The sequence below is a fragment of the Lemur catta genome, chromosome 11, assembly GCF_020740605.2.
Source record: "Lemur catta isolate mLemCat1 chromosome 11, mLemCat1.pri, whole genome shotgun sequence".
NCBI classification, from domain to species: Eukaryota; Metazoa; Chordata; class Mammalia; order Primates; family Lemuridae; genus Lemur; species Lemur catta.
The window spans coordinates 93265190-93279530 of NC_059138.1; the positions used below are offsets into that span (position 1 = coordinate 93265190).

A 14341-nucleotide genomic window follows, 5' to 3' on the forward strand; every position below is an offset into this window, starting at 1 on the left:
CAGCGGCATCCTCCACCTCCCGCTGCCTCCCCGCCCCCATGGGCATGAGCGCTTCCTGGAGCCTCGCAGGATGGAGAGAGGCAGCAGGCTGCGGGAAGCCGGGGGAAAATGTGCCCTGTGTTCCCGGGCACTGTGTGGGACCCAGACTCGGTGCTCCCAGGACTCTCCCAGCAACGCTGAGAAAGCCCAGGCTCCGGGCCAGGGGAGAAGCAGGGGCCTGCACTCCCTCTGGGCACGCTGCATCTGTGAGCGGCTGTTGGGACCCTGCCCCACGTGGGGGCTCCGCGCACCATGCCATCTGCGAAGGGAGGCTGATGAGGAGCTGAACCTGGTTCATCGCATTCAGAGTCCTGTTCTGTTACCCTTACACCCACCAGCATCCAAAGCATGGCTCCCCTCCACCCCCGTGGCAGCAACAGCAAGGAGCGTGCCCCTCCCCTGCCCGGCCGATGCGTGGACACGAGGGGCAGGAGTCCGTTTCTCCCTTACAGCGTGCACAGAGCCACGTGAACCTAGGAAAGGGGTCTGGGCCCCACAGACAAGGAAGGGGGAGAACAGGATCTGCTCAGATCATGGGCAGCATGCAGGTGCCTCTGCCCCTGGCCATATGCACATGCACACTCATGCATGTATACACATGCATGCATATGCACACATACACACGTGTGCACAAGGGCACGTGCACACATACATGCACACACATCCTTGTGTGCATGGCACTCCCCCACCCAACCCCGGCCACATCCAGTGCCTGTGGTGAAGTCCAGACCCAGGAATTCCCCAAGGAGAGCCATCCATCCTCTGACTTAAGCTGCATCTTTTCAAAGGAGCAACTACCCTTGTGGGGCAGAGACCCCATGGAGCCGGGACATTGGCTGAGGCTTCCAAGGCAGCAGGACATGCCAGGAGGGCAGGGGCTGCAGGGCAGGGAGCTGCCAGGTGGGTGGGGCTGGGTGAGGGGCCCCTGGGCTCAGCCCGTGCGTAAGCAGCTCCCGCTGCAGCCGTGCCTGGGCCTCACAGGCAGCAGCCACGTGGACAATGGAAGCAGTAAGGAGATTAGGGCCCATCTGCACAGACTGCAAGATGGGAGCTGCCCAGGCATCACCACCCCGGGGAGGCAGCCAGGGGCCAACAGGAGGATGGTTCATTCCCCAAACACTATGACATCAGCCACAACCACAGAGGGGAGGCAGCCCTGGCCGTGAGGGCCGGAGCTCTGTAGGAGGGACAGCGTCCAGCTGGACAGACACCTCCTGAGCTGAAACCTCTGGGTCCTGGAGATGTGCCCATGGGGAAGGGCCCGGGTCCTGGTCCAGGAAGACTGTCCAGGAGCTTGGAGCCAAGGTGGGGTGACTGAGCGCAGGCCCCAGCAGGGCGGTGTCCCTCACCCAGCACACGGCTTGCCCAGAGCAAGCCTCTGAGAAACACAGGCGAATGTGTGGGGGTTACACACAAGGAGGGGCATGTAGGACAGAGCCCTGGGGGCCCCTGAGAAGAGGGAGTGAAATCCTGCCTTTCATAAAGAGCAGCCATAACAATGCCTGGCGTCTGCACAGGCCCCCACAGCCCCTTGTGGCTCCTTTATCATCAACCCCATTTTACAGATGGCAGGAAACAGGCTGGGGAACTTGCTGAAGGTCACATAGCTGATCTGTGTCCAGAAGGACATGTCCCCGGTGCCCCCCACCACTGGGCCAGCTTGTGCTGGGCACAGTTGGGTCCACATGCTGTGTTGCATTACAGGACGGGCAGGTGAGGGGGGCGGGTGGTGAGAGAATCAGCAGAAACCTGCAGCGCCCACCTGTGCCTGCCCTGCCAAGTGAGCCAGGACACAGCCCAGGGAGGAGGCTCGCACGTGCGGAGGAAGGGAAAGCCGCTGGGAGGTTTGGGGCAGAGCACGGTGTGTCCAAACTAGGTGTTTAACCATCACTGCAGCTGTGGCTTGCACAGGAAATTGGAGGTTGGGGGGCAAGAGCGGGAAAGAGTAGACAGAGCTGAGCTTATTTGCGAGGTAGAAACGAGAAGACGCCGGGCAGTGTTGAGACAGTGGGCTTCAGAGCCTGGGCTTAGATCTGCCTTTGCCACTGAGGAGGTGTCACTGGGCAGAGGCTCTGCCCATTTGCAAGGAGGGCAAGTTACGATTAACGTTAGGAACTAAACAGTAGGAATGGATCTAACAAAATCTAACAAGAGATGTGCAAGGCTGGCATTAAGAAACTTATAAAAGTTTACGGGAAGACGTTAAAGAAGACCTAGGTAAATGAAAATAAATGTCTACTCATGGATAGTAATACTCAATGTTATAAATATTTTGATTGTCCTGAAACTGATTAACAGATTCAGTACCATTCTGACCAAATTCTGAATGGATCTTTGACTCTGAAATATAAATGGAAAACAAAAGTCTAAGAATGGCCAGTATACTCCCGACAGCGAACATTGCAAGGAATCTTGCTCTACAGTAACCAAGACTGATGATGCTGTAAAAATGTATATTTGATGTAGGGACAGACATCTGACCAATTAAATAGAATCGAGAGCATGGAAGAAAAACCCACAGACATATGGGAAGTTGGCAGATGTGACACTGCAAATCAGTAGAGAAAAGAGTAGGTCCTGATGGGTTAAATCCTCAATCGTGAAAAGTAAACTTTTCAGGAAAACAAAGGACTATATTTTTATGATCATAAAAGATTGACAAATTTGACTGCATTATTAAGAATACCTGTTCTCCAAGCTATAGAAACTGGAAAGACAGCCTACAAACTAGAGGGAGGTATTTAGAATGCACATTGCTAATTATGGGTTAGGATCCACAGTATAAAAAGACCTTTTCCGTAAGAAAAATATAACCTGATAGAATAACAAGCATTTGTCAGAAATGGAAATAATTTCTCATAAATATGTAAAAAGATTTCTCATTAGTAATCAAAGAAGGTAACTGTTTATTGCTAAAGTATAGAATTGCAATTGAGTTTGAAATACTGATTTCTTTCTTGGACACCTAACTACATTCTCTTAAAAGTTTTAGTCATTTCTCTGTTAATTCAGGAGGATTTCCACATAAACAATCATATCGCCTGTGAATTGTGACAATGTTGTTTCTTTCTAGTCCTTTTAGCTTTTATTCTTCTTCTTTGCCTTATTGTACTGTCTGGAACTGTGCCGCCCCATGCCCTAGCCGGCAGCCACACGTGGCGCTTGACCTCTTGAAGTGCAGCTAGTACTACTGAGGAAAGGAATGGGTAATTCTATTTAATAAAGTTACATTTAAATCTAAAAACTGAAGCAGTGTAAAATTCTCCCCCATTAAACACAATTTTAGCTTAGGACTACACTGCGCTTTAACTGTTGTATCATATATTTTCTTTCCGCTGTAGTATAATTTTTTTTAAAAAAATGTAGCTAGTAGAAAATTTAAGGTTTTATATGTATGCATGGTACTGTTCTCAGAGCCCAGGACATTGTGAAAGAAGCAGTGGTAGTGAACATCTTATTGCCTTTAAAAGGAATGCTTTTAACATTTCACTATTAATTATAGGGCTTTATTGAAAATTCTTTATTAGAAGGTTTCTTCATATTTTTATAATTAATAGATGTTTAATTTTATCAAATGCTTTCTTGCATTGAAAGAGAAAAGCATATGGTTTTCCTCATCTGAATTGTTAATTATGATGCATCACATTAATGTAATTTTCAAATATCTTTTCATTCCTGGCATAAAACTATGGTGCACTAACATTCTATACAGAATTTTTACATCTATTTCATGAGTAAAATTGTTTTTCCTTTCTAAAATTGACTTTCTCTAAGTTTTAGTGTCAGATTCTATGTTCTTGTAGATTTATCTGAGGATAATTCTTCCTTTTTGGATTCTTTGAAACAATTTACATAATTTTGAAATTTGGAATTATGCAATCCCCAAAGAGTGTTAGAAATCAGGCATAAAACCATCTGCGTGCTTTCCTCATTTTTGAGGGAAGGATTCTAAGGAATTAATTTTTTAAATTATTATAAATAGTAATCAAAATTTCTATTTCTCCTTGAACCCAATTTGATTTTATTTCATCATGTTTTTTAATTTAATGACAAGTTTTTAAAATTACATACTCATTACCTTTTTACTTTGCTGAGTCTACAATTATGTCTCTTTTATATTAAATGTTATTTTTTATTACCCCTTACTTTTGTCTATAGTTGATCTTGCCAGAACCGTGTATATCTTATCCTATTAGCCTTTTTTTTAAAACAAACTTTTTGGCTTTGTTGATCCTTCCCTATTTCACCTTTATTTTCTTTTTCAATAATTTATCCTCTTAATCTTTATTATTGCCTGCATCCAATTATCTTTAGGTTTATTCTCTTGTTCTTTTTCTAACATCTTTAGTTAGGTGACTGTCTTATTAATTTTTGGCTTTTTTTACTTTCTAAGATTAGCATTTAAAACTATATGCTTTCTGTGTACTACTTTCAATACATAACAAGTTTTAATATGTAGCATTTTTGTCATTTATTTATAAGTAGAATTTAATTTCTGTTACATTTTTTCTTTGATGCATGAGTTGGTAGCTTTTCAAAAATTTTCAAGATATATATAACAATATTGGCTTATCTTTTTATTAAATTCTAATTGAATTAATTGAATTGTGATCAGAGAACATGCTGATGTGATAGCAATTCTCTGACAGATGTTGAGGCTTGTATTATAGCCTATATTTCCTCAGATTTTGTAAATGTTTTAGGCGCACTGGAGAAGAAAGTGCATTTTCTAATTATTAGGTACCATATACCATATATGTCCAACAAACCAAGATTATCACTTGTGCTGTTGAAATTTTCTAAATCTTCACTAGTTTTTTGTTTGCTAAATTATCATCCAGTTTACTGTAACTGGTGAAGATGTGTTGAAATCTCCCCCATGATGGTGTATTTGTTGACTTCTCCCCCATAGTTGGAACCAAGATTTCCTTTAAATATTTAAGGTTCTATATGTGTTTAGAACTGGATTATGTTCTTGGTGGAGTCAACCTTTTATCATCTTATACAATAATACGTTAAACTGAGCCAGCTACTCATTTGACCTTGTTAAAATGTGCAAACTCTGCACCTCTTCCTCAGTCATCCGTGCGAGATGTTCTCGAGCCTCTCCCCTTTCTTGGACACCAGGGGTGGAGTGAATCTCAGGGTTGGCATTGCATGCAGAAGGCTATGTCTCTTCACATGTTATTTAGAAATTTTTAAAAGTCTGAAAGTTATTTAGGTTTTAAGCAGCGTCAACCTTTTCCTGGTTTCGAAATGTCATAAATCCACCTTGTGAGGCCTTCCAGAGGGAAAAGTTCTATGTGGACATTTCTATCCTGTCCCTTCATCCAGACAAGCCCAAGGAGCAAGGCTAAATGCTGCAGTGACTGACCCCAGCAACAGCAGGAGCACTTGGCATCCTGCACCAAGGCTAACCGAGAGCAGTCCGAGGGTGTGTCCTCAGGGCGCACTCCCTTCTGGGCTCATAAGTCATCCAGGGCTCCGCTGAGAGCGTCTCTGAACTGGGAGCCGGGGGGTCCCGGGCCATGCATGGAGATTCTCTCCCAGAAGACGATGCCAGCCTTGGCTGGGCATGGCGGCTGCTGCCAGCTTGAGCCATCTTGGAAGCCCAGAGCCTTCTCCGCTGGGTCCAGCTCTACTCCCCCCTTCCAGCTGTGATCCATCCCCAGCATTTCCCACCTCCCACATTCCTGTCTTCCCCCTCCCATCCCTCCGGACCCTCCTTCCTCATCTCCAGGAGGCTCTGAAGAGCCCTTCGTGTGATGCCTAGCACAGTGCCTGTGACTCAGTAAGGGCTTAGGAAAAGCAACTTTCCCAGAAACACAGAGAGAAAGTGCCAGACTGCGAAGTACAAATGATTTAAGTCCTAGTTTCATTTCCAGGAGCTGTGAGATTTTGTGCCATCTTTCTCACCTCTCCTGTCTTAGTTGGCTTGCTTTTGAAACGGGGATATGATGTGGGAGATGAAGAATGTGAACGCCTTTCTAGGCAGAGCCCAGCGCAGCTCAGCCGTCGGAAGTCATTGATCCGCCTCCCCCCTGGTGGAGAGCAGGGATCGCTTCTCAGGCACGCCGTCTTCTGAGGGAACTGCGGTCAGCACGGCAAGCCGGCAGGACAGATCTTTTAATTCTCCTCGAGTCCCGCCGCGCAGGCAGACACTGCATGCACCTGTCGGCGGACTGCGCCATCTGGCACAAGGGGAGCGGCCCCACCGAGCCACAGACGTTATGAACATAAGGGAAGTGTCCTTATTTATTAATCACCTCCCGTGTGCTGGGCGTTTTCCATAATTATGGGATTTAATCCTCACAAGAACCTGACACGGTAGGTACTATAAAAATCTCCACTTTACAGAGGGAGAAACAGAGGCTCAGGGGAATGAAATGCCCAGCGCCACCTTGGCGGGACGTGGAAGAGAGAGGAATCCGCGTCTGACCTGCCTTTGCTCCTGAGCCGCAGTTGTGAAATCATTCCCAGCTCCTCACCACACGCGTGTTCTGGGTGAGTGCCCAAGGACATGGTCCCCACAGGGCCGAGAACTCTGCCAGCCTGCAGCGCGAGACAAAGCCCTGGGCCGTCACAAGCCCCATTCCTCAAGCGGGTTAGCCTTTAAGCAAACGTTCGGTGACATGGGGCCAGAGAGTCCGGGCACAAGTGTTGCTGTCTCCGACCCTTACAGTGTGATTAAGTACAAAGCCGGAGACTTACCTGCTGGAGTCCTCGTCCCTCACAGGTCTACTCTCCTTTGTGGGGTCCGCCAGCGTCCGGGACCAAGGGAGACGCCGGGAACCTGGTGCTCAGGCAGGTCACTCACTCTGCTTGCACCTCCGAATGCACACGTTTCCCTGTTCTTGCGTTTTCAGCCTTATATGTGGTTAAACATTAATTTCTGATGGTGATAAAGGTCAAAGAAGTCTTGAGAAATCTACAGGGCTCCCAAAAGTTGTCATACATAGAGAAAATGGGAAATTGTAGCTAAATGTACCTTTATTTACAAAATATTCACTACGAAATTTCTCCTTCGTATGGAGACTTTTGGGACATCCCGCAGAGGGAATTGCTCTTCTCTGGGGAACCCAAGAAAGCTCGCTCCGGAGCGCCTGTTCATCCCACCCCTGCAGCCTGGGTCTTTCTTCCAACACAATCTTACGTGCGTCCTACGTTGTCCCAGACAGACGCAGTGTCAATGTCTTAGCCCCATCGATTCCAGCCCCACAGCAGTGAGGTCTGAAGGCAGCCCCCAGTCTGTGCCCGCACATCTTGGCAGCGTGCTCAGACATGCGGCGACGATTTCCAGGCTGAGATGATCCTCAGAACCCCAGTACTCCCTGTCTTCCCCAAACCCACTGAAGTGATAGTAGAGATGCATGAAACACTAGGAGTGGGATTTGGACAGATTTCTAGAAAAGCCAAAGTGGATAGAATATCATTAGAGCACAGGGCAGAGCGGAGAAGGCGACACTGAGAACCTGCATGGGAATCCTCTCTGGCAGACCCGCCAGGGACAAGGAGCGGAGTGGGCGTGAGGCTGTGCTCCGGGCAGCTCCTTAAAGGATGGGGCACAGGGCAGAGAGAGCTGCCACCAGAGGCTTCTGCCACAGGTCAGATGCAGGGGTCAGCTTTCCACGTTCTACCCTGGGGGGCAGGAACAGGCTGGGGGAGGGGCCTAGGATTCCTGCTGTTAGTTCTGGAACCTGAGAGGGAAGCAGAGTGACATTGAGGAGACTCCAAGCCTCTGCAAGAGCCACTGGAGAAAAGAGAAAAGAGAAGAAACGGCAAGTCAGCCCTCCAGCAACACAGGCCCAAATGCCGCACGTGCGATGAGCTGAGGCCTGAGGAAGCAGTGGTCCTCCGCAAGGGGAAGAGCAGGGGAAGGGCCCGCACCGGGAACAGCGTCTGCGAAGGCCCCGAGGCTAGGGAGGCTTGGTGTCTCCCGGACCCTGAGAGAAGCCCCGAAGTAGGAAGGGGTCTTGCAAGCTGTAATTTGCATCCCCTCAACTGCAATGGAAGGCATTGGAGTGTTTCTTGAAAGCAGGGACCTCAGCTTATTTATGTTCTAAGATCATTCTGGGTCTTACGTGGAAAATGCATCATAGGGAGACAGGAGTGAAAGTGTTTCCACTCTCCTGGTTTGGAGGAAAGTGCAGAAATCCAGGGAATATGGTGGGAGTTTGGGATGGGCTGAGGGAGGGAGAGGGTTGAGATGAAGATGAGTGCATGCATGTGCGTGTGCATTTGTACACGTGTGTTGCGAGGTTGCTGGGGAGGAGGGGGGTTGGGGAGCAGGTGTGACTTCCCAGTGGCGCTGCCAATGGGGAGACGGTGATAGTGGTGGACTGGGAGGAAGAATACTCAGTACTGGCTTGGGGGAGATGAAGGACACCAGGAATTCGAAGAATTTGGGAATTAAATTTAGATATGCACATATCATCTGAGTGGAGACGTCCAGTAGACCTTTCCATACATGAGTTCAGACTCCGAAAACAGGTCTGGCCAGGAAATAAAGTTATGGGTTGAAAGTGTCTAGGTGATATTTGACTGGAAAAAGTCATCTATAGAGAAGAGACAGCACAATTTTAAAATTTACTGTGATAAACAGACTTAAATTCTGGTCTCCCCAGTTAGGCAGAAGGCCAGAGTCCACTCCAGATGCAGAGAAAAGGAAGAAGATCTCGTAATTATTGACTGTGTTAATGATTATCTGCTAACACAGTACAATGGGTGGATAATCACAGTGACCTAAGGCAGGTCCTAGGTCCAAGGGAAGGGGGAGTCGAGTTAACAAATACTGTCCAGCTATATAAAGTTAAATTTTACAATACTAATTTAGGTTGTAGGAAATTGTACTTTGTTCTAACTGATGCTATCTACTTCTATAAACCTGTTGGTTTTTTACTCGATTGTTTAAAATAGTTAATCAGATAAGACCAGAGGGTCTTTAGATGATCTCCTAACCTTGAAACTAGAAATTGTTGCCTAAGATGTCCCAAGGTGTGTATGTTTAATGTTCCATATGGTGCAATGGTGAAGGGGATATAAGTTGTCACAAAACCCGTGCTCAGGGCCACACTCCGAGCTCGGTGGGATTGATTCCCTGCCGGAGAGCGTGCCGCTGGCCAGCTAATAAAGACTCACTAAATTTCAATCAGTCTTTCGTGGCTGACTTTCTCGCTCTGGTCCATAACGTTTGGAGGCCCCAGAGAGATTTCAACCACTGGTGTCTGGTGGGATCGTGGAAGCCGAGCCTGGCCCAGGAGGGAGCTCCTGACAGACGCGCCTCAGCTCCAGGACGTTGCCGGCTCCTGCAAAGCTCACAGACACCCCAAATTTACTCAACAATTGGTGAAAGGTGAGTCAACGTGTCTTGTCTGTCTGTCTGGAGGGCCCAATAGTCTGAAATTCCTGCGGAAGCTGGGCGCAGCCTAACTCCCAGGAATTAACTCCAGTGAGAGGTCACTTGGAGTTCTGGGAAGCAGAAGTATCTGCACCTGGAAGGGTTGTGTTTTTCGTTATATGTGTCCTGGTGTGAATGAGAAACTGAATGTATGCGTGAATGAATGGCCGCTCCACGGCCAAAAGGCCACGGAACGTGAATGAGCCCTCACCTGCGGTTCTGTGGTGACGTCGTACGGCATAACGGTGATTCCCTCGCTCCTCGTCAGCTAGAGGGGGACCGAGCCCGGGGTTTATACGGGTACACCTTAGCCAAGACGCGCCTAAATCTCCACGAGGGGAGCAGCCAGGCGGGCATCTGAAAGTATACCCCACCTTCGTATTTGTAGTGTTGTATGTCTGTGTGTTTGGTGTTTGTACGTCTGTGATGGCTGTGTGGCCTCATGTTGTCTATTTGTGTCTGTCCTGATCTGTCACCCATGGGCCATAAGGAACTGCCCCAGAGATTGTTCTTAACCAAGGACCATGGCAGACTCCGACACTGAGTCACGGGTATTCCTTTAGGCCGGCCTATTGTCCGGACCGCCAGTTACATTTGTTACACTCCAAGGAAGGCCGAGAAATCTTATCAAGCTTCTTGAGTGTGGGAGTACCGCTCCTAATACCCCAGCAACGGTTACCGGTCATTCCCGCTGGGTGCGCATTCCTAAGAGAGCTCACTGGATTGTTTCTTTGACTTCCCTGTGAATTCTTTATAATTCTTTGTCATTCCTATGGATATCTCTAGTGTTTCTGCAGGTCCGATCCGTCCCACCCTATGCGAAAATCTGTGTCCTTGTGCCTCTGTGTCTTGTCATTGTAAGAAAACGTCACAGCACGAAGGAGTGTACACCAAAATCGTCCCCAAAATCTCTGTGCTGGGGAAGTTTAAATTGGAATCTGATAAAAAGTGTTGCCCTTATTGTAACAAGAAGCAACGGTGGAAAACAAAGGAATTTTTGCCGGTTGCTGCCTCATTGGCACCTATTTCACCTAGCAACAACTTTCATTTGTCTCCTTCTCCTAGTCAGTAAATCCACTAATTTTTCTCTGTCACTGTTCCAGTCTGTTACTTATGGGTTATAAAAATTCACTGTACAAACTTCCCTCCGTCCAAGGGGGGAACCACCTCCAGCGCCGAAGGTCCTGCCCATGTATATATTTTGAATTATAACTGGGCCAGTGTTCTTTTTCTATTTCAAAGTGACAGTTCTGATCGGACTTTATTTTTAATGTATTTTTCCTTTCCAGGAAGGAATTTTTTGTAGATTTCTTTCTCTTCCATCATGGGTTTTAAGGAATTCACTATAGAACCTGGCTGGGATCCAGCTAATGATCTGAGGCCTTATGGCCAGAGAGGGTGGCCGACTGAACCCCGCCTGGGGTCTGTTAGTTGTGATCGATGCTGCCCTTGCCAAAGATGGCTTTTGGCAAAAGGACTTGTGTATTATCTTCCGTGGATTCATGAACACAAGGGGGTACCTCTTCTGGTGAAATTGCCACCACAGGAGTAGGAAATGGCTAATGAAAAAACCAAACGTATGACCTAGTAAAGGGTTTCCTGGACTACAGGAAGTTTAGGTCCCGTTAGGAGCTCACTCTGATACTCCCCTGCTGAGGGCAATGCAAAGGGCGGGGGACGTGCTCGAGTCACGGTGTTGGCCTGTTTTAAGAGACCTGCTGATAAGACTACATACTTCGCCAGTCGTGACACGGCAACGATTTACCCGCACAGCCGAGGAACTTTTCAGGGGTGAGATAAACCGGGGTAGAGTGGTGCGCTTCTTTGTTCTAGGGGAAGCATTGTGCGCCCAGTATGCTGATGGAGGACAAGACTTGGCAGGAAATCCATTCAGAGATGGATACTGGACTTTTTAAAAACTTGACTAACTCCCTGACTGGCAGAAAATGGTGGCTGGGAACCCTTCATTACGTTATATATATATATAAAAAAAAAAAAAGGACAAGTCATGAGCCTCCGGACCGTTACCACACAAACTCTTTTACTAAGACTTATACTGGGAATTCTTCTGTATCTACACACACCCTGGTCTCTTATTTAGAAATGACTTACTCGTTTCTGCTTCTCTGACTGTCTTTTTCAGGACTTCTGGTTGCAGTTGGTACTGTGTCTTCAGAAACTTCTACAAAAACTGCTATTCGTGTTAAAACTGCTACACCTGGTACCTTGGGCCAAGCTGGGTCGTGTGAAATTTATACCCCTCTTGAGTGTTTTCTTTCAAATTTTCAAAATTTTAAGAAAAGGACCGAGCCCTGTAGATATACTGTAAATCCCTTTGATTTACAAAAATTCTGTAAACAAAAATGGCCCACCTTTGGGGTTGAGTGGCCCCCTCAGGGAACTACCCAGAGAGCCATAGCTAACCGGGTACAGGCTATAGTCTTCGGACAACCTGGGCAAACAGACCAAGTATCTTATATTCAAATCTGGAGTGATGTCCTGTTTGATAACTCCAGGTGGCTTCAATTGTGTAAAAATCATCCTGAAAGGACCTGAACTGTTTTACTATCAAAGCCTGTGGGACCAGGAAAAAAGAAAAAAGAAAAGTTGAAATCTTTATACCTGGTTCTATCAGGACCAACTTAAAGACCCCTTGCTGAGTGCGCCTGCCCCATGTATACTCGACCCGGCCTCAGGGCCGAGTTCCCCGCCTGTTTCTGAATCCAAAGGTGAGTCTTCACCAGGACCAGGGGAGAAACCAAGGAGTCCGAACAGCTTGGCGAGTCCTCCGCATACCTGGAGTGGGTCTCAATGCCAACCTGGGGCCACAATCCTCCCTTTAAGGCAAGCTCCTGTTACCCCAGGATTTGACAGGCCACCCTTCATGATATATGTGCCATTTTCTACTAGTGATTTGTACAATTGGAAAAATCAAAATCCTTCTTTTTCTAAAAAACCTCAGGGACTTATATCTCTCTTAGAAACAATCATTTTCACTCATCAACCCACTTGAGATGATTGTCAACAGCTATTGCAAGCTCTCTTCATGTCGGAGGAAAGGGAAGTGGATCCAGAGAGAAGCAATCAAAGCTGTCCTGGGCCCCGACGGCCAGCCCACCACGGACCCTACTCACATCCAGGCCCAATTCCCTTCTGTTTGACAGGAGGATCAAGGTAGGACGGCTCTAGACCAATATTGCCAGACTCTACTCCGATATATATGAACAGCAACAAAAACTTCGATATATACGAACAGCCCACTAACTTATCAAAGGTAAGTGAGACTGTACAGGGGCCCATGGAGGTCCCCGCTGCTTTCCTTGAACGCCTTTTTGAGACATATCGTTTGTATACCCCTATAAACCCTGAAACACCAGAGAATAGGCAGGCTGTTAATATTGCTTTTGCTACCCAGTCGGCCCCAGACATTAGGAGAAAGCTACAGAGGCTAGACAGGATCGAGGAAAAGTTGCTGTCTAAATTAGTGGAGATTGCCCAGAAAATTTACAATAACCGAGAGGATCCCGGAGCAATACAAACTAAAAAAATAGAAAAGATGTTGGTGACCACAATGTCAGAAAAACCAAACAATAAAAACTAAAGAAAGAAAAGGACGGAGGAGACCCGGAGAAAGTCAACCCATTTCTGCTTTTAAATGGACTGACCGAGAGAAAGGGTATTCTGGACAGTTGACTTGGACAAAATTGCCACAAGGCTTCAAAAACTCGCCCACCCTGTTTGACGAGGCTCTAAATCAGGACCTAGCTCATTTTAGACGAAAGCACCCAGGAGTCACTCTCCTGCAGTACGCGGATGATCTCCTCCTGGCCACGGAGGACTATGCCACGTGCAGAAGGGCAACTGAGGACTTACTGTTAGACCTGGCCCAATTGGGATACCAGATTTCAGCTAAAAAAGCCCAGCTGTGCACCCAGACTGCAACTTATCTGGGTTATGACCTAAAAGAAGGAAAGAGAACTCTCTCTACCAGTAGGATTAAAACTATTCTAAAGATCCCGAAACCTCAAATTAAGAGACAAGTGCACGCGTTTCTGGGGCAGTGGAGTACTGTAGGCTCTGGATCCCCAAGTTTGCTGAGATAGTGAAACCCCTGTATGCCAGCACGGGGGAAAAGGGGTCGCCCTAGTCTGGACTGAAATCGAGTCTAAAGCTTTTGAGAATCTCAACGAGGCGCTTGTGAACGCCCCTGCACTGGCACTGCCTGACCTAACCAAGCCTTTCCAGTTACATGTCGCTGAAGCCCGAGGAATAGCAAAGCGGGTCCTGACCCAAAAGTTAGGGCCATGAAATAGACCGGTTACATACTTGGCTGAGAGTCTAGACCCAGTCGCCTCCGGCTGGCCGGGGTGTGTACGGGCCATTGTTCTATAGCTGACCTGGCGAAAGAAGTCTCTAAGCTCACTTTGGGACAGGACTTGTGTATAGTAGCCCCTCACTCGGTAGAGGCCCTATTTAAAAGTCCACCTGAAGATGGCTTTCCAACTCACGAATAACCTAGTACCAAGTACTGTTGCTAGATCCCCCAGGATTCACTTCCTAAAGACAACTGCCCTTAAGCCTGCCACCCTGCTGCCAGATAATGAGCCAACAGAGCCACTCCATAACTGCCATGAAATACTGGAGTCACTGACCAATCTGAGGGCAGATCTCACCGATCAGCCATGGCCAGACCCTGATAAAGAATTATACACGAATAAAAACAGCCACATGTCTGAAAGAGTCAGGTATACAGGGGCAGCTGTGGTCACTGCTGACCAGATTATCTAGACACAGGCTCTGGGACATGAGACCTCAGCCCAAAAGACAGAACTCATAGCCCTAACACAAACTTTGAGATGGGAAAAGGACAAAACTGTTAACATCTACACAGATAACAAAATACAT

General features: G+C 47.3%; 1 protein-coding gene across 1 annotated transcript in view; it reads right to left on the minus strand.

Moving 5' to 3' along the window:
* The window catches only part of DDC (dopa decarboxylase), an 80103-nt gene extending 73221 nt beyond the window's left edge, over positions 1 to 6882 (minus strand). Inside the window, exon 1 of the mRNA XM_045564733.1 lies at positions 6751 to 6882. The gene's annotated coding sequence lies outside the window, so the exon portion shown is untranslated. The remainder of the gene's footprint in view (positions 1 to 6750) is intronic.
* Between the last annotated feature and the right edge of the window lie 7459 nt (positions 6883 to 14341).